The 25,754-nt window shown below is 45.9% G+C and overlaps 1 protein-coding gene across 1 annotated transcript in view; it reads left to right on the top strand.

The window, feature by feature from the left end:
- The first annotated feature begins 11,591 nt into the window (after window positions 1-11,591).
- Window positions 11,592-25,754, top strand: part of CAB39 (calcium binding protein 39) — a 41,716-nt gene continuing 27,553 nt past the window's right edge. The window contains exon 1 of the mRNA XM_082288438.1: window positions 11,592-11,723. The gene's annotated coding sequence lies outside the window, so the exon portion shown is untranslated. The remainder of the gene's footprint in view (window positions 11,724-25,754) is intronic.

Genomic DNA, 25,754 nt, shown 5'->3' with positions numbered 1-25,754 from the left:
CAGCGGTTCAGAAGCACTGTAAGCCCTCCCAACGCACTGGTGGGATTTTCCATCTCCCGGGGTAGTGCCGTGGCTGCAGAGCCCTCTGCCCCTGCAGCTCTGGGTGGGGATGTACCCCAGCGATAACAGTGAAGACATCACGTTGTCCCTTGCTCAAGCACTATGTGGGTGTGAGTGTGTTTGCTTGTGTGTCAATGCAAACATACCTGAAGCATGTCTGCACGCCCTGCTGCCTGGGCTCATCATGAAAACATGTCCCTAGCCATGGGATCTGGCAGGCAGAGGCTGTTTGTCAGTCACATGCAGAGCTGGGGTGCACTCACTTGGTTTTATAAGTGCCCTACTTGGCAGTGGCCTGGGACGAGCTGGTGTGGTTGTGCTGGGAGAGGAGAGTTGGGAGGGGAAGGTTAATAACTTATCCTTTGTGCCAGGTTAAGGGATGGCATTCTTATCTCAGGTGTGTTGTCTTCAGAGCCAACAAAATGAGATCCCACCGCCCCATGCAAGAGGCCTTCACATCAGCCGCCCGGGCTGCTCACCAGTGAAGACTCCTTTGGTTTTCTAAGCTTTTTCCAGTCCACCCAGGAAGTGGACTGTTGTTGGTATTGATAAAAGGTGTAGCTGAGGCATCTGTATTGCCAAGTGATTCCAGCAGCTCGGCCTGGAGGAGGCAGTGGCTGGGCTGGGGCAGGGGGCACAGAGCATACCCCTGGCTCTGGGCAGTTTTCTGCCCAGGCTGGAAGTGCCTGCCCATCTTCCCCCACCAGCACCTTGTGCAGAGAGCGGCACCTTCCCAAGGCACTCATGGCAGCAGGGGGAAGCCTGAGATCACCTTAGCTCCTGGCCCAGCTGAGCATGGCATGGGTGTCAGCACATTCAGAATTACCTAAAAACTCTGAGAAGCAAGTCCTGTGCCTGTTGGCACTGCTGCAGGGTGCAGCGTGTGCCCCCCATGTTAGTGGCCCTGAAGGCTGGCCAGCCCCCAGTGCCACCAGGAAAGGTCACTCAGGTATCTGTGATGGCAGCACCTCCTTCCTCACCCTCTCTCCCTTCCTTGACTTTCACTCGCGGCTTCTGCCTCACCCTCCCTACTGCCTCCTTTGTCCTGCGAGCCGCCACCGAGCTCCGGGGCGGCGGGGCTGTTCCACGAGACCGCGAAGCGAGCTGGTGGCAAGGCTGCGGGGCCCCGGGGACAGCCGGGTGCGAGGGGAGGCCAAGGGCAGCGTGGTGGCCCCGGGTGCCCAGCCACAGCCCGTGCCCAGCCCACGCCGGGCATCTGAGCCCCGGCCTCGGCAGGGCGAGCCCCTCGGCTTGCCCACGGGCATCTGCTCCGGGTGAGCTCATTTCAAGGTTCATTTGTAAGACAGCACCACAGTGAAAAAGAAGAGCAGCTTTTGCTGTAAACAGTTATTTTACACCTCTCAGTCACGGCAAAAGCCTTTATTTCGGAGGCGGGGGGTGCGGGCGGGAGAGCTGCCCTGGCTTTGGGGAAGGCTGACATCTGTGCCGGGGATTGTAGGAACCCAACAGCCCAATGCAAATGAGCATTACAGGAGCTTTCTGCAAATTCCCGCTTTCCTTTTGCGTTGCCACTGCCAGGTTTCACTGAAAAGGGGATTCTCCTTTGTAAACAAAGCCTCCCTTTTTTCCTGGTCTTTCCAAAAAAAAAAAAAAAAAAAAGGAAAGAGAAAGGAGTGAGCGCTGCTTAGAGTTTTCTTTTTTGCTATTTGTCTACATTTCACACCCCGGAGAAAGAAAACAACTTTTAACATCTGTTCCTGCAGTTTTTAAGAGGGAAAGAAAGGCTCTTGAAAAGGGGGAAAGTGTGGCAGATGTTGGCAGGTTCCCTCCGACGCAGATGTCTTGCTCCACAGAAAACTTTCTTTGGGGACTGGCGGCCAGGGCTCCTCTCTGACTCGGGACACGCGACTGCCGAGCGAACGGGGGGACGTGGGAAAGCGCCGCCGAACAAAGGGGCTTATTCAAACAAACCTGAGAGCCGTGAACAATCTAATAACCAGCAGAGAAATGGTCAGCAGCCCCCGGCCCCACCAAGGAGGGCTTCGGGGCAGCCGGTGGCCACGGGACGAGGGAATTTGACCGTGTCCCCAGGGCTGCAAGCGGGAGTGTCCCTTCCTTGCCCCCTGCCTGCTCCCTCTGGGGCGTCCAACACGGTGCTTTGGCCGGGGACCATCCTTCTTGAGGTGCTGAGTGGTCTTGGCTGCTCTGCAGCCCTGGCTGTCCCACACAGCAGCACAGGAGATGGAAGGCAGGTACCTGCCGGGCAGCTGGGCTGGGCTGGGCTGGGCTGCACTGTCCCACACACCGGACGAGGCAGCACCAGAGGAGGGACTGTGGAACAGCAGGGATATCTTTGATTAGGCTTTTTAAAGGAGCTTCTGTCAAGATAATAATAATTAAAAGCCTCTGTTTGTATTGATTACAACCAGTTGAAATAGCTTTGTGAAACTGACTTTAGTAGGAAAAAAAGTTTATTTTAATGAAAGCAAAAAATTTTGAGAGAACCTTTCATTCCCCTTCTTTCTGGCTGATAAAATAATTCAAAATAAGATTTTGCCATGAAAGCTGGTAATGTTTCAGCTCAGGCACTTCATAGGAAGCAAGTGAGAAGCCCAGAGAAAAAGAAGCTGAGCCAAGAGAATTCACATAAGAAAGTAATTAATTCCAGTTAGATGTTAAAGCTGAGGAGTTCTGTGATTTTTCCTCTAATTCCTGCAATTTTCATCCTTCTTCATCTCTGTCCCAGTCCATTTTTTCTGAGTTCTGGGCAGGGCAGAACTGCTCCTGCCAGCAAGGCTGCCATGTGCCAGGACAGCTCTTCCACTTCCCTGCTCAGGGCTGGAGGGGAAAGCCAGGTGAGTTGAGCTGTGTTTCTTCTTTGGAGGCCAAGCACTGGGGAAAGGAGCCCAAAACCCTGCTGGGGGTGTCACCTCTGTTTCTCCTGACAGCAGAGCCCTTCCTGCATGGCAGTTGGGAAGCAGGATGCATCTCAGCTGGACTGAGGAGCTCCACACTGCAGGAAGGATGCTGCGTGTCACCAGAGACCTGTGCACCCACCCAGGCCGGTCCCTCCTGCCTCTTGCAGCTTGGGGTGATACTGTGGGCACCAACTCAGAACCTGACAGGACTAACAAGGACTGAGGCAGCCCGAAGTCCAACCTAGGCCCTGGCTGGTTAATGAACGGCCTCCCTAATGCAGCTCAGGCTTTTGCAGGCATGGATTTGCTGTAGGAGAGTGGGAGGAGAGCTGGGCAGGTGTTCCTGAGCACTGCTCAGTCTGCAGTGTGGGTCACAGAAGGAGTACTTGATCTGCCTTGTTTTCCAGGCTGGGGCTCATCCAGGTTGGATTTGTCCCCAGTTAAGATTCTGCTTGCACCTGGTCTAAGGTGTCCCTGATGGCTGGACATGGGGCTGGAGGTGCCTGGCCCCAGCAGAGCCGGTGAGCGCTGTCAGAGGGAGGGAAAGGGGTCCAGCTCCAGGAGTCCTGCCCATCCAGCACTCCCACATGTCTGTGGGTTTGCTGGGGCTGGTTTTATGACAGCAGCTCTGCCTTTGGCATGTGCAGTGACAGGGACTTTGGGAAGTGAGGAGCAAAGCATAGGTCTGGCAGCAGGCAGGGTAATGTGGGGGCAGTGGCTGCTGCCAGAATGGGCAGTGGGTTGGCCACTGATGTGCAGCCATGGGGCACCCTCTGCACCCTGTGCTCCCTCCCTCGGGTTAGGCTCCAGGCCTGCCTTGCCATGAGCAAACACTCTCCAAGGAGAGGCTGTTTTACAGGGAATTTACTCACTCTGAATAAAGAGGGTTTGTCCAGCTTTTTCAGAAGGTCGGTTCTGGCTCGAGGCTGAGGTTTTAAAATGCAGAGTAAAGCTCTCATTCAAAACATTTAAATCTAGATGTTTCTCAGCAACTATAAACCCCAAGCAGCCTGTCCTGAAGCCCTGCTTCACCAGGGCTGTTCTGCTGCTGAAATGTTACAGCAGGGGAGGAATGTGAGGAGCAGCAGGACGTGCCAGCGCGGTGACTGGACGCGCTGGGTCCGGAGGGTGCAGGCGGTGCCTGGCCAGGCAGGCTGGCTCCCAGTACACAGGCACCTCAACCACAGTCTCTCAGAGATTACTCACTGCTGAATGGCCCCGGGGGGACCAGGGCTATGTCTTCAGACTGGCCTCAGTTCAGGATGTTGTACCTGCCATGTCCCATCTCAGCCCAGTGCAGCAGTGTTTGCAGGAAGAACACATGTCCTGCAGCCTGTCCAGGACAGGATAGTGCTGGAAATGAGTTGGTCAGAAAAGCAAAGGATGATGTATCTGTTCTTGGGATGTGTGTGGGGTGGGGGAAGCATTTGCAGTCATTTGCTGTGTTGAGGAGAATGGGCTGAGAGCACAGCCCCAGTGAGCAGACACCACCCACAATGGGACATGGGCCCAAGAGCACCATCAGAGCTTGCAGTGAGGGAAGCCATGGCTGTGCTGGAGAAGGCTGCTCCAGACACCCTTTATGTTGGAATCCTTGGGGATGGAGTGACACTGTGTGTACCAGGTCACCGTTTTTGGCAGAGGGCTGGGAGGCGATGGGGTTTGTGGCTGGGTGAGTATTGTGTGGCGAGTGGGGAAGAGTCACAGGGCATCTGGCAGATGAGTTTGATGTCTGTGGTGAGTGGTGGCCTATCAAAGCCTGTGAATTCACCATGATGTGGGCAGGGTAGGAGTGCAGTTGGAAGTTCACCTGCTCTGCCTGCTACAGGTGGAGAGAAAGAGGTCATATATGGCATTGGACAGTGCCACATGAAGTATTTTCATCATAGAGAAAGTCCAGCTCCAAAAGTAGCACTGAACATCTGGAAATTCTGTTGACATCCCTAAATCCATCTCCTGTACTGAGTGCACCAAACCTCTCTGGCCCCAGCTCAGCCTCTTGTGTACCAGCTGGTGCTACCATCTTTGGGAGTGAACTCCTGGGATAGGAAATAATTACAAGGCTGGTACCAGCTGAGTAATTCTCAGCTTTTCTTTCACACACCCCCATCCAGTCTTCATGTTAAGGATCAGCTGATGCTCTTGCCATTGCTCAAGCTGTCTCCTGCCTGGCAGGTTAGCAGCGCTCCAGGCCCCACAGGAAATCTTATCTGCTGCTTCTCAGCCCAAATGCTTGAAACACAGCTCCTGGGCCAAAAGCGCCTTATAGGAAGAAGAAAATCTGATAAGCTGTGTGGGTGGTGACAGGCTGTAAGGGTTAGCCCCTTGCCTGTGCTGAAGAGGTGGTACAAGGGAGAAGAGCCAAGCATCATGAGGAGAGCATAGGGGACTTTGAGGGACCATTCAAGGAGAATAGTTGAACTTTCTTTATGTAGCATGCTTTGAGTTATTTCATTCAGGAGGGCAGCGCTGGGTGTTCTCACACTCTGTGTGTGTGAGACGTTACCAGATTCCACCTGATAACAAGCCCGATCTGTAATGTAGCAAGTGCTTGGTTTATTCAGTAAGCTTCACTTTCGCAGCAACGTGGATGCCTGACTCCCCACACCTTGGAACCCCAGGCTCAGTACCCTGTTCCCAGCCCTGCACATCCCATATCGCAGTCCCTGCACTTCCTACACTGCCTGTTTCTTCTTAGCTTCTCGGTTCTTTGAGGCTGCAGAGTGATCTGGGTTAAGATTCATCTTTGTGAGAAAAATATCTCTTCTGTGAGTAAATGTGGCTTTTGTCCCAGCTTGGCCCCACGCCAACGCTTGCTTTTTATAGTACGTGTGTATATGTGTACTGTCACCACATCCTGACCCCTTGACACAGAATACCTTGTCAGCATGAATGAAGCAACCAGGCCAGCCATGGGCCATGCTCTGCAGGAAGAGTGACCTGTGTGTTGTCCTGGGCCCCGGTGGTTGGGCTGCTGCAGGGGCAGCCAGACAGCCCACAGGGGTACTGGCCTTACCAGCAGCATTCCCAACCTGCTGCCCATTTCTGTTGCTGCAGGGCTGGGATTGCAGCACCTGAGGAAGTGGGGAAACACTCACTTGGGTGTTTTGCACTTTGTGGTCCTGTCTTGGCACAGCCTGGCTGCTGCTGTGACAGTGGGAAACAGCAGCGGTTAGGAGGAGAAGGCATGAGCTGCAGGGTCTCTGGTCTGTGTGACCCAAGTCCATCCTGGATTGTATATGAAATCTCAAAATGTTCTCTAAGTTTTTTTTTTTAATCTGTATTTTTGTAACTAATTTTCTACCAATTAAATCAAAAGGCTTTATACTATTTTGTTTTTGTTTATGAATACTGTCTGGTTTAAACCAACTCTCCTCTTCAATTTCTTTACTTCTTTCCGCTCTTCAGGTGCATCTAGGAGACTGTCCTTTATGACAGGGATGAGCATTTCTTATTCCTGTGGAGGAACCAAAAGGGGTAGGAAGTCTTGCTAGCTCCTGGGGCACAGTCACTTTGGGGTAGGAAAACCATGGCCCTACATGGGGTAGGAAAACAAGATGAAGAGCAACCAGGAGCTGTGAGAAGGTGGGTGATGCTCCATGGGCTGGTCTGGGAAGAAGAAAAGCAGAGTTTGTGCTTGTTTTGGCTTCTCCATAACGAGGCCATGTAAAATAATAACAAAACCCCCACTGTCACAACCTTTTTTTTTTTCTTACTTGTTTATTTTAAACATGAGGAGCTGTGCTCTAGGTTTGCTCTGTCAAAAAGCAAGAGGCCACAAGACACATGAGTTCCCCGAGGAGTTTTCCAGAAGAATGCCTGTGATCAGCTGGGTGTCTTGTTGTGTTTCAAAAGTGATGTTTCATTCTGTCTCCCCATTCCAGGTGTGTCTGTACAGACATGTGCCGACAGCGATGCACTCTCACACCTGCACACAGACAATTTTCAGAAGATACAATTTTGTAGCCCTTTTCCAAGGCAGTGCCTGACTTTGAAGGTTGGGACAGCAGAGGTCTGGAGTCCTCTCCTCATGGGGAGCCAGGGATCTCATCAGGAGAAGGAGGAGAGGCGCAGAAAAGCTTTAGGGAGTCTCAGGAAAGGTCCTATATGTATTTGCTGATGTTGTCAAACGATGTGACAAGGGCTCCTGTGCTACCTCAGCCCCCAGCAGCTGAGCCCGAATCCAGCTGAAGAGCAGCACTAAGCCTGTGCCCGTCACAGGTTTCTGCTGTAAAAGCTAATTTATTAGTTTCTGCAAAGCCCTTTGAAGGGGTAAAGGGGTAAGCAAGTGCGTAGCAGCGTTATCCAGAGGCTGTGAGCTTCAGAGTTTAACAAGCACTATTCAAATATGAGCCGAGTCAGTGACCTTGTAATTTCTTTAAAATGTAAATGGACAGGGAAGCATCTAAAAAAACCCCCAAACCAACAGTCATTTTTAGCAGTGTTCACAGCCTTGTGTCTTTCTGCTTGATTTGGGATTCTTAGTGTACTTGCTTCCACTTCTACTGAATTAATGGTTGTATTTGACTTTTTTTTTTTTAGCTCAGGAAGTACATTCTATGACAGTGCTGTCTTGCTTTTTTTTGTTTTTTGATTTCTGTTACTTCCTTTCATGTTTACCATGCTAATGGAAACCTGGTTTTGGCTTTAGTAGTAGATCCTTCCTGGAATGGATGCTGTGCTTTACAGATAACTTTCAATTGTTCCACAGTAATAAAAAGTTTATTAAAATGACTCGCTCTCCAGGAAAGGAATTTGCAACAGATTTTTTTGCTATGATTCTTCAGGTAATTGTTTTTTCTTTTCTGACAATATTTACATGCTAACCCTTAGTTCTTGTGATTTGCTATAATGTTTTTAAAATGTGTTCTCATTCTGAAATGGAACCTTGGATTAAAGATAAATCATGGAATCCCTATAAGGGAAAAAACCCCTAATTGATATGAAGGACAATTACACTTATTTGTGTTTTCTACCATAAATAGGATTTTGGGGATCTGAGTCTGCTCATTATGTATTAATTGAATGAACTGAAAGGTAAAAAAATACTCACCCGCAGATGTTTCTTTGAGAAAAGCTTCAAGAGTCTGCAGTGAATGTCTCCAGGCAGTAACGGGTGAAATGCAGTTTTGGAAACTGTCACAGGCACTTGTGAAACCTGGTGATTAAATTCAGCCACTGCAGCTTGGTTCAAAGTCCATGGAAAGACTCAGGATTCTTCTTCTGCCAAACTTTAAACAGAAGAAATTCAGCATAACTGCAGCTGTCCCAACTTCTAATATTTCCTCCCCTTTACCCTGAAACACCTTGTCAGGAACCAGGCACACAGGCTCTGCTCTGTGAATCATACCAGTCCATGCCCATGCCCAGTTAAAACATTAAGTGGGTGTTGGTTGAGTTCTCCCCTCCTTGTGTGTTTGTCCAGACAGCTGGCAAGACAACCCAGAGCATTTCTTGAGGTGATCTGTGTCATGCCTATTCAGATGGCCATGGAGGTGGCAGAGCCCCTCCATCCCATCGCGTGGCAAGGGGTGACACAACTACAGCACGGGAGTTATTTCTGCACTCCCTGCCCTGCTCCTTCCACAGTTTGAGCTCTGTACAAATGGGGCTCCTGGTGGGGAGCTCTCACGTGTGACACTGCCAGTAAAACTTCGGGCTGTGGGCAGTGACATCCAAAAGTGTGTGGCCACCTGCAAGAGCTGGGGGGATGCTGTATGGGACATGATGAGAGGCACTTGGGGCCTGCTGCCACAGCAGGAGACTGGGGGAGAGGAGGAAGCACTCTACGAAGGGAAAGGGCACGTGTGTCCTGTGGAAAAGAAAGATAAAGCAGGCAATGGGTTACAGGGCCGTGTGGAGAGCTGAGGGCGGGCAGCCCTGGAGAGCTGCCGTGGCATTCCAGGAGGATGCCTGCGTGAGGTAAGGTCTGAGGGAAGAAAAGGGGGAGCAAAATGGAGCTGCTTGAAGGAGGATTAATTTTACAGGCTGACACACTGTTTTCCCCAGTTTTGCTATTTTTCAGTGTGGGATGGTGATGAGAGGCGTTAGAGCTGAGCTGTAGGCCTCCTGGGCCTCCCACCAGCAGCAGAAAGCCCCACGATCCCATTCAGCACTGTCCTTCCTAAGCAAAGCACCAGCATGTTTGCCTTTCTAAATACTTTTTTTTCCCCCCAGTGAAGTAACTTGGATTTTTTTAATGTTTACTCACTTCCTAATTTGCAAGGATTAATTAATTCACAATGGATCTCTCAGTCATGGCTGTGAATTAGCGAATCATTAATGTGCTAAGAGCTCTCTCACATGCTGTATTTAATCCCTGCTTCTAAGAGCTTAGAAAAATCATGCTCTCTCTGCTCAGGGATTTCTCTGCAATGTTCAGGGTTGGTGATTGCACTGAGCCCATTTCTGGCATGATCTCTTTTCCAGTGGTCATTTGTAAAGCAGTAGTGTCTATTCTCCAGGAGCTGGTATTGAATCCCTTTAACAGTGCTTGCCTTTAGCGCCATCTCCTCTCTTCTCAGTACCCTATTATTGTATGTTTAAACTTGAATGTTTTTAGCCTAAGTATGGGTTAACAATTTGAACTCAGACATACACATCCTTTCCATGTTGGCTTTGAAATCAACTATTCCCAGCTCACAAGTGGGATATACGAACTGCCAGCATTTTGCTGACTGCACGCCGTGGGTCCAGGTGACCATTGAGGTCCCATCACCTTGCACAGGCACCATGACCCCACCTGCTTCAGGTCCAGTGCTGCTGCATCTCTTACATCTTTATATAACAGCAAGTATATATTTGAGGGATATTAGCAAGTATATATAAATCTATACTATGCATGCACACACACACTTGTTTATCCCCCCATGTCCTGTCCCATGAGGTGCTGAGCACCAACCAACCAGGGTTGGCTGGGGTAGCCCCCCTGTGGCCCCAGCGTGTTGACAGGCTGGACCTGGAGCCCGTGGTACCTGTCCAGGGAAGTATCCCCATGGAACCAGTGCTGATGCAGCTGCCCAGTCGCACTGCCCAGTGCCAGCCCCTCTGTGCTCCCATGCTGTTGGATGCAGGGATGGCTGCAAGTGTGGTCAGGTTTGTTTTTCCATGTCAGAGCTGTAGCACACAGCTGATGAAGTAAATGGGTTAAGGAGACCCCCAAGAGGTCAAGAGGCAGCTCTGCCCACCAACATGTGAAGTTCACCTGCAGGGAACTGTGACATGTGGAGCTCAGAGCAGCAACACGCTGCTGCAGGAAAACATTACAGCATCGAGAAGCCCAACCCAAACCGTCCCCAGCAATGAGATGAGGAAGTGCAGCAAGGGGATGTGGAGACATGTAATCAAAAAGAAGCTGAAGGTAGAAGCTGTCGGCTCACAAGAAGCTTACGGACATTTTGGGAAAGCATGGCTGCATATTGGTACTGCATCAGACCTCCTGGGGCAAGGCTTCATTCACCTTGTGGCTTGTAAGAAATTCATGACTTGTTCCATTAAAAATGTATTTTCTGCTTTAAACATATTATACCACACTAATGGACAATAGCAACTTGATCTATGCTGGGGAGGTGTGGGCTTTTCTCCATCCAGGCTAATTTGCATTTATCATGGTGACAACAATAGATAAGTATTATTTACAGGGACAGAAAACCAGTCTGGAGTCTGTCCATGCCATGATGGAGACTGCAGAAAACCTCCAGACTGTAAGTCACCAGCATGTGATGCATCAAGACAATCAGCCCATGTCCAAGGCATGATGCCGAGTTCCAACCCCACACTGAAGCCCTGAGGGTCACGGCATGGAAAGGTTTTGTGACACTACAGAGGGTGTAAAGGGTCTGCAGGAAGGCAGGGCAGAGGAGGGTAAAAATGATGAAAAGAATAGTAAGCACAAATAGCAAACAAATACCAGTAAATAGAATTTAAATAATAATTACAAAGACTCTTAACTACTAATAAAGAATAAAGGGATAGGTTGCACCTCGAGTTCTGTGCGCAGGTTTGGGCCCCTCACTTAAGAAAGGACATTGAGGTGCTGGAGTGTGTCCAGCAAAGGGCACCTAGGGTTGTGAGAGGCTTAGAAAACTTGTCTTACGAGGAGTGGCTGAGGGAACTGGGGTTGTTTAGTCTCCAGGAGCTCCGGAGGGATCTCCTTGCTCTGTACAACTCCCTGGCAGGAGGCTGTAGTGAGATGGGGCCAGTCTGTTCTGCCATGTCTGCAGTGAGAGGACCAGAGGAAATAGCTTTAAGCTGAGGCGGGAGATTCAGATTAAATATTAGAAACATATTTTTCCCTGCTTGGGAGGTCAGGCATCAGAACAGGTTGCCAGGGAGGTGGTGGAGTCCCCACTCCCGGAGGTGCTCAAGAGGCGTCTGGACCTGGTGCTGAGTGATGTGTTAGTGGCTCAGGGGTACAGTGGCAGTGCTGGGTGGATGGTTGGACCGGATGATCCGAAAGGTGTCTTCCACCCTTGGTGGCTCGGTGACTCTAATAATGATAAAAAGCACCGTGAACAATAAAACGAGGAAAGAACGAAAACGTGGGGAAGGCTCGGGGCCGCTAGGCGCGGGCGGCGCCCTTGGTCCTCCCCGCCGGCGGGGGGCGCTGTGGGGCAGGCGCGGGCGGAAGCGCGGGCGGGAGGGCCGGGCCGGGCCGGTGCGACGCCGCGGAGCGCGGGGCGGGGGGGACGGGCCGGGCGAGCCGGGGCCGCGCCGCCTCTGCCGCAGCCGCAGCGCCGGAGCCGAGAGCCGCCACCGGGCGGGCGGGGCCCGCCGGACGCACAGGTACTGGGGAGGCCGGGGTCGTGGGGGGCGAGAGCCGTGGGCATTGTCCGACGCGGGGCCGGGCCGTGCCCTGCGGGCCGCGGGTAGCGCGGCCCGGCCGGTGCCCGTCGCGCTCCGGGCCCGTTTCCCCGCTCGGCGCTGGCAGGGACCGGCCGAGTCCTGCCGGCCTGGGCAGAGGGCAGGTCCGGGGGTCGCAGCCGCTGCCCCGGGGGTGCCGTGTGGCACGGCCGGGCAGCCCGAGGGGTAGGGCACGGCCAGGGCTGCGCTTCCCGTGCGGCAGCGCCCCGGTCCCCGAGCTCCTCAGACGCCGACCCCGGGGAACGATCAACGTAAAGCCGCGCACGGCTCGCCCCGGAGCGAACCGCAGCGTCCGGGCCGCTCCCGAGGAGGGCGGAGGGGCAGCGCCTGTCCCGGCAGAGCGGGGCAGGGCCGGGGCCGGGGGCGCTCCCGGCGACCACCGCTCTTTGTTACGGCCTTGGCTGCACGAAGTGGCCGGAGGTGTGGAGCCGGCACTGCCTTACGCGGCCTCTCGGGGTCCGGGTCTGAGGCCTCTTCCTACAATTGTTGTTCCTGTTGGTAGCCCCGATAGGCCTCCGCAGCAGTAGCTGTGCGTGAGGGCTGCTGAGAGCCTATTTTCTTTGCAGACTGCCCCACAGACAGCTAACAGAGCGTGATCTCTCTGTTCTATAGAATAAGAAAAGTTTTGCCATTGTTTTTTTGCCTGCAAATCCGTGGAATGCTGCTGGTATTGAAACTAGGATGTATCCGGTTTGGTGTTTTTAAAATTTTTTAAATTTTAATTTTTGGTGAGGGATCATGTAGGTGCCGAGGATTTATTTAAAACCTATATGCTGTCTTGTGGGAATGGTGTGATTTAATTTGCATGATGAGTCAAAGATTAAATTACATGACCTAGGCTCTTCAGTTTCAGTGAGGCAAATAACAATGCGTGGAAGAACAGTTTCAGTGTAGGTCAGAAATGAAATTTAGTTAACATCAAAATGTTGTAAAGTTTTGCCTGCACTTGGGTTTTTTTTAAACTCACCTGTCAGAAACGGTTAATTCAAGACTCTTAGCAGTGTGGTTCATCAGGAAGTGTGTCTTCCTTTTTAACACCTACAGCTCATGTAGTCAGAGGAAATTTAACATCTTGAGCTTGCACCTTGGTATCAAAGCTTTTAAATAATAGATTTTTTACTATTTAAAACACTGCATACCTTTAATTAATAGCTATGACCTAACACCCGTTGATGTGGCACATGCCTTTAACTGCAGGGATAGAAAAAAGGCCAAGAAATATTTTGTGAAGTAGAATAAGCATGGTACCTGTTCTGGGCTCAGGAGTAACTTGATTTTTTGTTCTTTTCACTTGTCCTGTAGAAATTGACAGCTAATGTGATCTGTAAGTGGCATGATGGTGTCTTGGTAGGTTTCTGTCTGCCATGGACTCGATGTTGTAAGAATATTGTATTTCACAGTTAGTTTCATGGTTTTCCTGTAGTGTGGGAAACTATTGGGTCAGCCAGCTAGGATGCACGTGGCTTAAATTTATTTGTATTTAATGTGGATCTCATTTGTAGTGTAATATACCTGTTGTTGGGGCTTTCATTGGTCACACAGAAGTACCTTGGGGCAGGAGGGAATCATGTCTGGTGGTGTTGGGACCAAGCAGCATAAAGTCTTGGAATGTGAGTTTGTACAAATGGATTAGCATGCTGCTGAATTTTTCTGAACACTGATAGCATTGCTTTTTTTTCTCTTAAGTTTAATTACATTCTCTTCTTTATGTTGACACAGAGTTCTGAAATTTTGATGTGTTCTGTGTGTATTGAACGCATGGTTGTAGGTGGGGAATTACAAAACAGGATTAATACTTTTAAAAATATATGTATTTACAAATAAAGGAGACTAAATAAAAGCAGCAGTTGAGTAATACTTTGTGACAGTATGTCTTTGAGAGATAATTATGCTCTTTGGGTATTATCAAGCCCAGACAAATGTATATTCCCAGTGGGGTGTGATAATATTAAAACTGCACCTCTTGGAATTCCTTGATTGGTGTATTCAGGAGGGAATGGTATCTATTTTGCATTCTATCGTGGAAGCTAATGTAGCTCTTATTAATTAATGGCTGGTAGTTGAATGAGACTTGACTGTTACCCTGTACGTGCTACACTTGCTAAGGTTTTTTTATGGCATTTTGGTGAATATGAGGATTACTGGCCAGTGTCTTTCCTTCTGAATTATTTCTTTGTTGAGTTTTGTGGATTTTTTACATTAATTGCTTGCAGCCTAATTTTTTGTGTAAAATATTTCTGAAAGCTGATAATCTCTGTACATGCTTTAGACACTTGCTAAAATGATGGGTTTTTTGGTAGAGTTTCAGAAAGGTACTCTAATAGCTAGTGCTGCTTTGAAGCAGGGGGCTTCTGGCCCTGCTTTTCTGTACTTGTGATGCTGTGTAATGTGGTTTAATTACAAGAGCAGCTATTAAAGTATGATTATCTTTGTCTAATTGGAGGCATCTTGCAGTTACCTATCAAAAATAAGATTTGACTCATCTGTTCCTTCAAAATTAATAGTTCCACAACAGCCTGCAGCTTTTTATGTAAATAATGTGCAAAGCAAAAATGTGAGTTGAATATTTTTCAAATACTATAATTTCTGCATTGTACAGTTGAAATTTTGTGTGTTTAGTTCTCTCTTTGCCCATGTTTTCTCTCAGTACCATGCTTCTGGCACCACGAGGTGCAGAGGTGTGAGCCAAAAGGAAGCTGAGTGTCTGCAGTGAGAAGGTGAAACTTTATGCTGAGATCCCTCCCCACCCCCCAAGTGCAAACACAAAGGTTAAATTAGAAGATGAGGCTGTCTTGAATTATTTTAAAGGACTTGAGCTGGGCTGTTAAATGCACGATCAGGAGTACCTAAGGCTTACACTGGTGTCATGTGAGTTTGGTCTTTCTTTAGCCTGAGCAGATTTATGTGCTTTCCTTATTGCACCTTGTGATGAAATAACACATTCATTTGCCCCTATTTAAATACTCCTTATAAAGGCTTGAATTCAGGATTGAACCAAACTAGAAGCAGCCAAAATTCTGTGTGTTTACAGGAATAACTGCGGTCATTCCTCAACAGTCTTCATGGCCTCTTTTTTTCAGACAGTGTTAATTTAGGAAGTAAATTGCTTAGGTTTAAATAAACAACTGCAGTTTGCTTTCTAACTCCCGTGGTCTGAGTATTCTAGCTATGTTTGGTATAATCAAAAGATCCTAAAAAATGTTCCTGACTGTTGATTTCAAATTTGCTAAAAAGAAGCAAATATTAAGCCTATCCACAAGGGCATAAAATTCTGGGGGTATTACTGAATGTTGTAGCTAATCTTTCTGTTTATTGAAATTCTGCTACTTGTAGTTAAATTCCAAGATCCTTTCTAAAGATCCGTTTCCTCTGTAATCCTTCCCTCCCCTTCAAACACTCAGAGAATTCATCACCAAAAGGTTAAATATAGCAAGACAGTTCAAAAATTGGTGAGTTATAATTAGTAGAGAACTGTAGTATTAGTTTAAGATGTTTTTCTAGGTTCACAAATTTCTTTAGATGAAGATATTTATGAGTTACTACTTAAATGTTAAAAACATTGCATGTTTTAAAACATTCAGGTATACTGCCAAGTGTGGGAAATGGCTGCATCAGTGAAAAATTGCTCTGCTGCTTTTGATCCTTGCCCTGTTGTGTATTTTTTTTTAGTCAGTATTGATAACAAATTGGTTTTTCTTACTAAGAGAATGTAACTATAAATTTAACTGGAAACCCTGCAAGATTTGAAACATGAAACTTAAAAACAGCTAAGATAGAACTTGGCTATAAATTAAATAGAATTAATTTGTCAGCTTTTCAGGGAGTTGAATGTGTGCGACTGTGAGAACAGTACTTATGTTCAGTCACTCATGTGTGAAATGCCTTATCTCCTGTGAAGTTTATCTGTGTTAAAACATAGAATGAAAAAAATGGGGAAGCATTTCCAGAAATGTGGAATACGTGATCTTTTTCTGGCTGCTAGAGCTGCCCAGACAAAGAGCTTGACATCTGAAGAAATACCTTTCTGAAGAGTTTTCTTTGTTTATTTACTGACTTTTGAGTAAAGCATGGCAGTGCATAGATTTGGGAGGAAAGGCACTTGCACAGAGAGTTGTAGAAGGTCCCTCTGACACCCCAGCCAGGTCTTGCAGCCAGTGTTGCTTCAACTGTGCAACTTTCTCTGTCATTTTCTCTTTACTTTCCTGGCCAAGAGTGCACCTGGGAAACTTCTCATGGATGGATATATTTTTCCAAATATTCATTCAGAGCCACAGCAGCTTCTCAGCTCATCTGCCGAGGAGCTTCCTTTGGGAAAAAGTCTGTAGACACTGAGTTATGAGTGATCCCTTGTATGGAGTGGTAGATGTGTGTGCTGATCACACACATTCAGAGCATCCTGCTGCAGTGGAAGATCTGAGCTCTTGCCCCGGGTAAGCAGTTTCAGGAGGTTTTGCTACACTTGTAGAAATGAGGCAAAAGTTATTTGTGTCATTGTATTTTACTTTTGACTGTAACATGTGAAGTTACTGCTCTGGCAGATGATACTCCTTTTCATAGATGTCAGAAGATTTTTTTTTTCTTTGATGTATTGCAATCATTTATAAAATTACCACCACATAACATTATGACTTTATTGAATATCATGTATAGACAAAGAATAAGCAAAAGCAAAGTCTGTTCACAGAGGTGGAAAAATTTAGCAAAGAAAATGAGGGGGCTTTTATTGTAAAAGAGACCTTAGTGATGCAGACATGCACTGAGTGTAACACAGTGATGCCTGAGCAGTCTCTCCCACACAGTTTATGAATGTATGGTTCTTCTAACCCGTCACACCTGCTATTCAAGTCCTAAGTTTCTTCTGACTGGTGTTGGGTAGTGATAGAGAAACTTCTCAGGGGAATTTAAAGAGATATCTTGGAGGAGGTCACTTGAGGCACGATTCTTGATAAAGACTTTGTATATGCTTGGTGCTATATTAGACAAATGTTGAGAAAGCAAATTTAATCTCTCAGAAATTAGCAAATATCCCAAACCTTGCTTCACTTATACTGATTTGGTACGAAAAGTTTATGTGATTGGTTCCAGGTTTGTTCAGCTCAGTGCACATACATCCTTTGAATGTACTTGTTTAGTTGCAGTGTATTTGGTCTTTTGCTTTACTGAGTAAAACTCAGTTCTCAGAAGACAGGAGGATCCAGGTCCTTGGGGGTTTTTTTTTGGTTCAGAGATACTAATGACAGTACATTTCACAGTGTTCTTCAGCAGCACGGTGCTTCTCCCCCCTTTTTTCAGGGAATGATGCTTAAGCACAGAGAATTTCCTCCTCTGAGAGTGTGATTGTTGTGTGTGTTGTCCGGTGGAGCACTTGAGAAACATGCACTTTCTAAACTTTTTTTCCAGTGATACTCATTTGTGATGTGAAATTCAGTTGCCTAAGCATAGATATCTAGTTTTATTTTAGATACTCCAAGGCACCTGCTCTAGAGGTTTGTGATTTTCCGAAAGGGCAGTTGGAGACCAGCTGTGCTGTTTTAGGGCATTCACAGTGGTGTTTGTCCATCAGGCACCTGAACTGCTGCTGTGATACTGGTTGTTAGTCTTGGAATCTCATTTTGGGCTTCCAGAAGAGGATGAACACTCAGCAGTGACCACGTTAGGCACCTGGGTTATGTGTTGCCTAATGAGAAAGGAAGATTTGGGATAGGATTCTGCTGCCTGAGGCAGTACTTGGGAGTCTTGTCGGAGGGACCTGGTTTTGCTGCCCTCTGCCTTGTTGCCTGCTTTCCAGCTTTTAAAAAAGGAAAAGTTCCTATGGAAATTTTCCTTTTTTGTAGTCTAGTATAGTTTGTCAGTGAAATGAATGAAGGCTTCTCTTAAAAAAATACAACGGGGGAAAACTAAAATAATTGAGATATTTGGAAAACCTTAAATCAAGTGTTGGCTGTTGGGTTTGAGGGTTCAAATATGAACTTGAGAAGTTCAACTTTTCTTAAAATATGATCGAAAGCAAACACAAGCTCTACTCACCAGGGCAAATAGTCTTTTTCCATGAATTACAGAGGTAATGATTGACAGCAAAGACAGCTTCTTGAAAATAGTCTGTGTTGGCTAAACAAGTGCTGTTCTGGAGGTGATTATTTAGATTTGTAATCTCTAAGAAAAGCAGTAGATTGACTCATCAGAATTGACTAACATAGTTCCGTTTTATGTCTGTAATTGACATTGAGCAATATCCAAACTCTGCTAACTCTGTAATAGGGTGGAGCAGGAGTAAACAGTTTTTCACTTAGGAACTGCATCCATTCACAGAGCATTTTGGGCAGAGTCCTGGCATAGCTGTGCTGTCTGACTGGTGTTACCCTTAACTCATGAGTTGTGGTGATGGGTTTAACATCATTAGATCCAAAAGAGCCTCTTCATTACAGGGTTATGGAATATTTTCCCAAAAAGTCACAAAAACTTCAGGGCGTTTGTGCATGCTGACAGACTTATGAATGTATTTAAGTTCTGTGAGAGAATTGCATGTCTATTTTCTTCATTCTTTTAACCTGGAAAAACCAAACAGCCTGCAACTCCCCAACTTCTTAATTTGTGATCGTAGTTATTACTTCCTGCCATTATATACATTTTTTTTTTCTCTCTGAAAGAGAAACTGTTTAGTGAGTTTTCCTTCTTGTTTGGGAACTTATATGTGTGTGTAGATGTGTAAAAATAAAAAAATGTTAACAGCCATATGGGCCTGGATTTATAGTTTAGATCCAACAAAGATGGATTTGTTTCTTGCTATGAGGCTGACCATGCAAGACTCTTTGCTTCCCTTAGGAACTGTATTGGGTAAGGTCTCAGAGTTGTTGGAGTGGAGTCTGAAGAGTAGTTCTGCTCTCCCTTTCGCACTGGCAGTCACTCCTCATGTTTATGCAGGTTGGGGACTTAACAGTATCAAATCTAGGAAGAAATGTCAAATCTGTGTTTCAGAAGTAGCTGTTCTTGAGCTCTTTAGTGAACAAGGAGAACGATTGTTGGCCAGAAATACAGAAGCTTTTCTCTCTAAATAGGCTATTTTTAACTTTCAGAATTACTAACAGGCATTGAGAAATGTTAGTAAGTACAGCAGAAGTTTCTACAGCTTCTCACTTGTATTCATTATGGTACTCTAACTTTCAGTGTTGTGGATTGATGCCTCTGAGATTTATACAAAACCTCAGAAAATCCAGATCTTGAGCAAGTCCCTAAATTAGATAGCCAAGCTAAACTAATTTCAAAATGACTGTGAAGGGAAAATTAAAATGTGTATTTTAGGAGCTAAAAGGGATAGTTTGAAAATCCATAAATTACAGTGTCTCTCACATTGTTTATTTAAATCTTGTTTGGCTTAGTAGTGAAGAATTATTTTTACAGATTTCAAGACATCTGAATTCTGTGAAATCCCCTTATTTACCTCTGTTTCTAATGGATGGTTGGTCAGATTCCAAAATTGTCACTGCCTGCCTTTTTATTTTTGTAATTTTCAGGGAATGTAAAGGTTGCATTACAGTTTACGGGCTGCATCACAAGCAGTGAGGGCAGCAGGGCGAGGGAGGGGATTCTGCCCCTCTGCTCTCATGAGACCTCACCTGTAGTGTTGCATCCGGCTCTGAGGCCCCCAGTACAAGAAGGATGTGGACCTCCTGGAGAGTCCAGAGGAGGCCAGAGGATGGTCAGAGGGTGGAGCACCTCTGCAGTGGAGACAGGCTGAGAGAGCTGGGGATGTTCAGCTGTGGGTGCCCTGTCCCTGGTAGTGCTCAGGGCCAGGTTGGATGGGGCTCTGAGCAACCTAGTCTAGTCCTTTCCAAGCCAAACCATTCTGTGATTCTTTTGTTATCTTACAGAGTTCATAATCAAGAATCCATTTTGACTGCAGTCAAACCTTTAGCCTGTAGTTTTAAACCATACTCTTAAAAGCATAACCTTACTTTCTTCTTAAATTTAGCATTTTCTTAATACATTGATTAGTTTTAGTGTTAAAAATGGAACTGCAGTATAGACTTTTTTGGGAGAGTTACGGTTTCTTTTGATTCACCCTTGTAATTAGAAAAAGTCTTTCAGCGTAGAAAAGAGGTTTTTAAAAAAAAAACAAAGTTTTTTAATAACTGGGTTTATTGAGGATGTGAATTTTGATTTCTTGACTGGTTGTTTAAGAGCTCTTGTTTGATTGAAGCCTCTTAGTGATACAGAAACTGATGACATTGTACTGTTGTAAACTCCTATTTAAGTAATTTTTATAATCCCGAATTTAATAAAATTATGTGAATCTGTTGCACCAGTTTATAATTTTGAGGGTTGTGGGGTGTTTGTTTTGTTCATCCACATAGCCCTAAGGATACTGACAGGATACTGACATAGCTGAAATAAGTAAAAATGCACAATGTTAGGAGTGTAGGTATCAGCTAAAATGCAAGTATTTCTACCTGAGCTTGGTGTCAGACCTTTAGAAGAATTACTGTCCTTCAGAATATTTTTTTCAGTCATTTCAGACATGATGTGTGATCATTCCTTGGGTAAACTTGTAGAGATGGAAACTTCTTTTGTAGTGTTCAAGTTTCTCTTGGTAGCATTGCACAGTAATTGCATTAGAGGAAAATTGGAAGCTCTTATTTTAGTATTGTGAACCAATTTGATAGTTCCCTTTTCAGTCCAGCTCTTCTTAGCAGATTAATTAAGGGAACTGTCCCTCAGAGGTGCTTCCCACCATGTTAGTTGATTTAATATTAGTCACATTAGTCACTTCTTGTTCCAAACCTTGTTTTTCACTTGCTGTCTGTAGACAGGTAGCTCTCAGCCAGTTTTTCATTTGAGGGCCTGTCTGTGTCTTTCAGGAGAGGTGCTGACTCCTGTATAGGGCATATCAACAGTGCTGGTTTCAGTTATATTTGTGAAGCCTCAGGGCTCTTCTGCCTTGGAGAGTCCTATCTACAGCAGCTACGGCGAGTTGCTTTGAAGTCAAATCAGTTGGGAAATCTTTCTTTTGGAAGGGTGTCCTTCTGCTGTGGTATTTCCTCCAGCCTCCTTTTTCTTTAAATGCAAACATGCTTTTTGAAACTTTTGGTCAAAAGCAAGCAGGAACTGTAAGGTGTACTATCTTGTGAGTTTTGGCTGGAATAAATTTAAATGTTAAACTTTTTATGAAGACTTTCAACCTGTGTTCCAAGGTGGTTACTTTCTTGTATTTGTTACTGTGATGGCAGCAGAGAAGTTTGCTTAGCGTAATATGGTCTACTTGGAAAGAGAACTCAAGTGTCCCCAAAAAGAGAAAGACAGATGAAAAGTAGTGTGTATCAGCATAGCTGATAGATCATCGCAGACATCTGACACATTGTTTATCTTCTGTTTTCATTAATATGCAATAACATTGAGTAACTGAAACTCTCAGGTGGTGTCAGGAGGGGTAAGGATTTTGACCTGGGTTTTTCAGGAACAGCTGGATTTTCAGAGTGTGTATGCTGAAGTATCCTTCTGTAACATCAATCTTTGGACTGGTGTCTTGTGAGTCATCAGACGACTCTTAATTAGGTTGCCATGGCAAGAGCTTGAGCACATTTTGGGAGCAATCTAGATCATTGCCCCTTTTTGACTCCTGTGCTGCAGAGCATTTCATAACATGGAGTTCATGGGTTAGCTGAAACTCTTCTCCCTCTACCTCAAAATCTACAAAAGGAAAATACAATGGCATCGTGTTAAGTGTTATGACTCTCACTTCATCTCTCCTAAAGGTTTGTGACTTGCATAGTTCTCTTAATCCTGGGAGGCATCATCTCTGCTCTTAAAGGTATCTTTCTGTGCTCTGTGATCTGCCTTGCCCCAAAGGAACACACCTATCTTGGCAGTTGAGATGTGGTGTGGTTTATGTATCAGGAGTTGAATCCATTAGTTGACTTTGAAGATTTAGACCAAACATTTAAACCGGCAGAAGAAAGAGAGGTGCTTTAGGGGAACTGTGCAAAGTACACTTTTCTACCACCACTTAAGGTATATTGTGATGTTGAAATTATTTATGTGAAATTTCTGTATTGCAATGGCTGGCTCTTTTCTTGGGAGAATGGAGTGAATTATCCTTTAAGGTCTAGTTTTTCTGTTTGCTTGTTTGTTATCTTGGCACAAAATCTGATCATCAATTCAGTAATGGTTTGTTGTTTAGTTGAAAAGGGACATAGTTTTATCATAGAATCATTGAATGGTTTGGATTGGGAAAGGACCGTAAAGACTGTCCAGCTCCAGCCCCCCTGCCTTGGACAGGGACAGCTTTCACCAGACCAGATTGCACAGAGCCCCATGCAGCCCGGCCTTGGACACTTCCCAGGGATGGGGCATCCACAGCTTCCCTGGGCAACCTGTGCCAGGGCCTTAGCACCCTCACAGGGAAGAATTAATTCCTAATACCTAATCCAACCCTGACTACTTTCAGTTTGAAGCCATCCCCCCTTTTCAAAAGCCCTTCTGCAGCTCTCTTGTAGCCCCTTTGGGGACTGGAAGGTACTTTAAGGTCTCCCCAGAGCCTTCTCTTCTCCAGTCTGAACAACTGTGGCTCTCAGCCTGTCTCCACTGCAGAGTTGCTCCAGTCCTCTGATCATCTTTATGGCCTCCTCTGGACTCGCTTCAGCAGGTCCATGTTCCGTATAAGCTGGGGGCCTCAGAGCTGGGTGCAGCACTGCAGGTGGGGTCTCACCAGCATGGAGTAGAGGGACAGAATCCCCTCCCTTACCCTGCTGGCTACGTTGCTTGTGATGCAGCCCAGGACATGGATGGCTTTCTGGGCTACAGCGCACATTGCCATGTCATGTTGAGCTTCTCATCAATCACCACCCCCAAGTCCTTCTGGGCAGGGATGCTCTCAATCCATTCTCTCCCCAGACTGTGTTTGTGCTCGGGATTGCCCTGTCCGACATGCAGGATCTTGCAGTTGGCCTTGTTGAGCTTCAGAAGGTTTGCATGAGCCCATGTCTCAAGCTTGTCCAGACCCTGTGGATGGCATCCCTTCCCTCCAGCGTGCTGGCTGCACCACGCAGCTTGATGTGATCAGCAACCCTTGCTGAGGGTGTGCTCAGTCCCGCTGTCCATGTTGCTGACACACATCCGAACAGTGCCAGTCCAGTTGTGACCCCTGAGGAGCACCACTTCTTGTGGGGTATAATACATTATCAAAGTGTTGTCTCTTTCCTGAACCCTGGATATCAGGCTGCATTTCAGCCAGCTGCTTCTCATGAGTTTATTTCTTGCAAACACTCTGGTGTCTTGGTAGCAGTGAGATAGATGTGTGTCTGAATATCACAGATGTGCTGTGGCCTGTAATGCATTGAGTTGTTTTGTCTTTCAGGTGATGCCCAAAATTAATTCTTGGTCTTGTTTGCTGTTCTTAGTGATGTGTTCCCATTTGCCACATTGTCCTTGGTACAGCATACTTCAGAGGAAGCAGGGAATTTTGTCTGAGGATGAGCTGTGTGAGAGTTCTGTACTAAAAGGCACCTCCACACAGCTAACTTGAGAAAATTGGACACTTGATTGATGGTGTACTGATGCTGGCTGGCAGTGTGAAGGAAAGAGCACTCTTTATAAAAGTACTTAACCAGTAAAGCCCTAGCACAGTTGCAGTTATGGTCAGAGGTTGTGGTTTTTACTAATCTAAGCTGTATCTGCACTGGTAGGATTTGCCAGCAGAGCTGTGTCAGTAAACCCTTTGTATTGTCAGCAAAACTGTGTTTTAAGTGCTAGGGACCATGGCAAAAAAAAAAAAAAAAAAAAAATAGTGTGACAGAAAGCACATTTGTCAGATGGATAATGACCTGTGGGTCAGCTCAGATATTGCCTGTACTTCAGCTCCTAGTGTAGTAGGTAAGAGATAATTTAAGGGAAAAAGCTGTGAACAACTATTTTCCTTTACTGAATGAGGATGTAATGAACTAGAGGGAAAAGAAACCCAGTAATGGTGGTGTCATGATTCTCAGTCGTTTATTGATTGCCCTCTCCTGCTTTCTCTGAGACTCAGTACGTAGCTCCCATAGGTTATTTGTCAGGAACTCCCTTTTGTAGATAATGTTATACCCAATCTATCGTGTGTGTGCATTGCGGTGTGCATTTCGGATATTCCACCTGGATGTGGTGCACCTAAAGATCCTTGAAATAAATACCAAGGTAAAACCCCTCTTTCCCTTCTGTGTTTGATTCTTGATTTTAAGACCAGGAAAAGGCATCATTGGATCATGCACCAAATTGTGCTGGTTTCATGTAGCGAGAGTCAGCTTGGATTAATGAGAATTGATCTCCCAATGATTTGCGTTTTAATCTTTGTATCACACTACTGAGATCTCGCGGTAGAGGTAACAGTAGCAGAATTGAGGAATCAGCTGTGGTCTCAGTCACCTCTGTGGAGTGTGACCAGGAGCGTGACCAGCTCTTTGCAGCACAGCTTGCTGTGCCTGTTGCGTTTCAGTTTCAGCCGTAGTTCTGCCATGCTGATGCACAAAAGTGAACCCCGAGTAGTTGAGCTGTGCTTGATTGCGTGTCATCCCAGCTGATTTGTAAAGCCTATGGAACTGAGGCGAACTCCACAGTAGTCTAACATAAAGAGTCTTTAATTGTGAACTCCCAAATGGATTATTTTGGAAGGGAAACCTTCACATGTAGAGTGTGTCAAAGCAGAGATGGATGGAGTTAATTCCATGCTGCCTATGGCAGGGGCCAGCAGTAATCACTATGGGAAGAGGGATACTCATTAGTATGTCTTCCCAGTTCCTAAGTCAATGTTTTTAGGATGTTCCTGAGCAATGTCAAGGTCACTGTTTTACTGCTCGTAATCTTAATGCTTTAATATTGTTATTCTTTAAGTGATCTTACTCTTTTGTAGGTTATGTTTGTTAAAGATCTGTTGATCTTAAGGTAAATTAGATGAAGAGCTATGTTGTGTTGAACTTTGATAAACTTAGGTTGAGCATTAGCAATTTCTAGCAGGCCACAGAATATGGTCTCCAAAGAAAGTAAAGAAACCATGGGAAAAATATTGTTGAATTTCTTTAAAGTTAGTTTTAAAAGTGGCACACTTCTTACTGAAATTGTATTTGGCTAAATACTTTATTAATTTTGATTTTTTTTTCCTAGCTTCATTATTTGTGCTACTAGAGAATGGCTTTACTGTGAGTGTAGGTTTTTGTTTGAGAGAATATTCTCTAAAGAAGATTGTGCCTTAGAGGATTGTGGCTGGAGCAGTCCCAGACCCGAGTATTCTTGCAGTTTTATTGTTCTCAACTTCTGTTCAAAACAAAATGCCCTGAAAGCGCACATGCACTTCCCTTGTGCTGGTACTTGGGATTCTCATCCTCCTTCCTTACATAACCAGCTTGCGTTTGAAATGATCTGTTTTCCCCCTGCTCATTGCACCAGCTTTCTGGTTCAGGCTAAATGCTGATGTTCTGGTGCTGGTGGGGTTTCCTGTCCGTCACCTGGGTGGTTTCTCACACTCAGACAGCTGATTTGAGCTATTGGAATGTGTGAACTCTAGGCCATATTTCATGATGTGAAATAAATCAGAAATGTGTCCTTCTGCCTCCACTTTTGTCACTACTTCACTCTCAAAATTGACCCTTACACGTATATCAGAAATCTGGTACAGGGAGAACCCCTGGAAGGGAATGGGATTAATATATACAAAGAACTAGAAATAGTTACAAAGGAGACTCTTGCTTTGCATTTTTGCTTCCAGGGGTGTGTAGAATGGCACGTACAGAATTGCAGCATTTTTTGTCATGTAACAAGTATTCTGGGGTTTGTCATGATGCACTATGGGCAACTGAGCCAACAGGGGATTGACTGTAATACCAGGTTATGAGAAAATTATTTCGGCTTCTACCTGGGCAGAAGTGGGCATATTGTCTGACAACTTTTCTTGAAGCTTCAGGTAAGTTCTTTGGTTTTTTGTGCACAGTG

This window comes from Coloeus monedula (genome assembly GCF_965178545.1).
Source record: "Coloeus monedula genome assembly, chromosome: 10".
NCBI classification, from domain to species: domain Eukaryota; kingdom Metazoa; phylum Chordata; class Aves; order Passeriformes; family Corvidae; genus Coloeus; species Coloeus monedula.
Note: the sequence above shows the minus strand (reverse complement) of the source record. Positions and strands in the feature narration are given on the sequence as shown.